Below are 2,939 nucleotides of genomic sequence, written 5' to 3'. Positions count from 1 at the left end.
ATTAGTGACAGTCAGCATGGGTTTGTGAGGGGCAGGTTGAGGAGCCTTCAACGTATTCTGTCATATCCTCACAAACCTTATTGAATTCTTTGAGGATATGACAGAATACGTTGAAGACTCATTCAGAAAAGAAGGATGATTGGGATACAGGGAAATCTTACTGTCTGGATGCAGGATTGGATGGCCCAGAGAAGACAGAGTATGGCGGCAAATGGAGAGCATTGAGCTTGGAGCTCAGTGACCAGTGGTGTTCTGAAACAATCAGCTCTGGGACTCTGCTCTTTGTGATTTTTGTCAATGACTTGGATGTGAATGTTGGAGAGTGCGTTATTAAGTTTGCCAATCACACCAAGGTTGGTGGAGTGGTGGGTAATGTGGAGGACTGTTGTAGGTTGCAATGGGACATTGACAGGACGCAGAGCTGGGCTGGAAGTGGCAGATGGAGTTCAATCTGAAAAAGTGTGAAGTGATTCATTCTGGAAGGTCGAACCTGAATATAGAATACAGCGTTAAAAGGCAAAATACTTGGCAATGTGCAGGAACAGAGAGATCATGGAGTCCATGTCCATAGATCCCTCAAAGTTGCCACGCACGTTGTTATGGTTGCTACAAAGTCCGTGTGTTGTGTTGGCTTTCCTTAGCAAGGGGATTGATTTCAAGAGCCGTGAGATTTTACTACATCTTTAAAGCGACCTGGTGAGACCATACTTGGAATATTATGTTCAGTTATCGTCCCATCTTTACAGGAAGGATGTGCAAGTTTTAGAGAGTATACACAGGAGATTTATCAGGATGCTGACTGGAATGGTGGCATTTCTTATGGAGAAAGTTTGAGGGAGGTAAGGCTTTTCTCTTTGGAGTGAAGAAGGGGGTGGGGTGACTTGGTAGAGGTGAACAAGGTGATGAGAGGCACAGAGTGAGTGAATAGTCAGAGACTTTTCCTCCTATGGCATAAATGGCTATTACAAGGCGGCATAATTTTAAAGTGATTGGAAGATGGATAAGAGGATAGAGAATGGTAGGTGGTGGGATGGACTGCCACTGGTGGTAGTAAAATTAGACACATCTGGGACATTTAATAGACTCTTGGGCAGACACATGGATAATAGTAAAATAAAGGTATATAGGTTAGTTTGATCTTACAGTCGGATAAAAGGTTGGCATAGCATCATGGCCAAAGGGTCTTGGGTGAACTGTTCTGTGTTCTATGTTCTGTGTGGTAATCTAGGTAATAAGCTCAGATCAATGTAAAAAGGATATGGCATTCAGCAGGAGTTCGTGAACTGGATACAAAATTTGCACCTACAGCACCTTCACCTCTCCCTGTTCCTATTGTGTCAATAAACCCTGACCATGGTTCCCCTTCCCACTGCCCTCCTCCTGCGAGCAGACCCTTTGCAATCTATTTAACATTTACTCCTAAAACATTCTCTCACTTCAGGATTTTAAGTACTTTTTGGGGATCTTCTCAGCCTCATAATCTCGTATGATCCCTTTTGTCCTGAGTGCGGGACCAGTGGGGATTTCTTGCTGATATTTATACTGTTTCAATGGAATGTCCTTCTGTTGAGTGTTTTATACTGTTCCTACAAATGTTTTCTGCTGTCCATTTACAGACACATGTCTCAGCCTGTTTAGCCCGTGTACCTTGGTCATTTCTCCTCTCACACACATGAAATTGGCTATTTTTGTTTCTAGTTGTAGCTTGTCCTCTGTGAATCACTTTAAAACTTTATATTTATTTAAACTGCACTTTATCACAATTTCCCGAAGGATCTTTCCCGGTGACATGACTCATTCACTAAGTTTCATTACACGGTCGCTCTGCGATAGTTGCGTCCCTAGCCAATTGCACAATGTGTTTTTCAAAGAAAAACTGAAAAAAAATTAACCGAAGTCCTATTCCAATATCAATGCTGACCGTGTGTTGTCTCAGATTATACGAATATTGAAGTTTTCCAAAATTATCACAATGCCTTTGTTAAAAAATTCCAATGAGTCCCTGTGTAATGCAGTGATGAGCAATGGAATACTGTTCAGTGGCTAAAACTGTTCTGCTGCTTGTGTCCTTGGCAAGTAGTAATTTACATTCAGGCTGACTCTACTTCATGATCTGCAGCCAAATGCTTTCTCTGTAATGCCTTTGTTATCCATTATTTTTAGTGTTACCCAAGATTGTGAACCATTGAATATTTTTGTTCACCCTGTATCCATGTCTCCCTGGTGTCTAAATCTCTTGTATCTCTGTGTCACAAATCTATCTAACTTATTACAGTGACGTTGTCCATTAAAAAAAACATAACTTACTCTTTGCAACAATTTTGTGTCACAAGTCTATTCGCTGATGTACAATTTTAGTTAAACTCTGTCCCATCCTGTTCCTTTCTGCTTGTCTTCAGCCACATTCCGATGCTGTTCCATTGCTTCACCTTTTCTCTTTGGATTTGGAAAGCTCCTTTCACCTGAACCCTGTCCCTGCATCCTCTCTGTCAGTTTAAAGCCCTGTCCATAAACCTACCGACATGATCAGCCAGGACTCTGGTCCAAGCACGGTTCCAGTGGGACCATCCTAATGGATTATTTATTAAATCAGGTATGGGATGTGGGTGTCTCTGGCTGACTAGCCTTTCTTGCCCAGACCTAACTGCTCTTGAACTGAATAACTTGCTTGGCCTTTGAAGAGGGTAATTGAGAGGCAAATACTTTGCTGTGACTATGTCGTGCAGATCACGTGAGGATGGGCAGATGTCCTTCTCTGAATGACATAGCCACGTGGGATCCCTGCAGCGGTGTTTGTGCAGTGTGTGCAGGAAGCTTTTCTAACTCAGTATTGAGATTGCCCGACCAGAGGGGAGGCCATATTGGATTTGGTACTTGGTAACGAACCGGGACAAGTGATGGGCTTATTACTGTGTGAACATTTTGGTGATCGTGACCAC

The sequence above is a fragment of the Chiloscyllium plagiosum genome, chromosome 8 (assembly GCF_004010195.1).
Source record: "Chiloscyllium plagiosum isolate BGI_BamShark_2017 chromosome 8, ASM401019v2, whole genome shotgun sequence".
Lineage (NCBI taxonomy): Eukaryota > Metazoa > Chordata > Chondrichthyes > Orectolobiformes > Hemiscylliidae > Chiloscyllium > Chiloscyllium plagiosum.
This window is presented reverse-complemented; position numbering follows the sequence as displayed.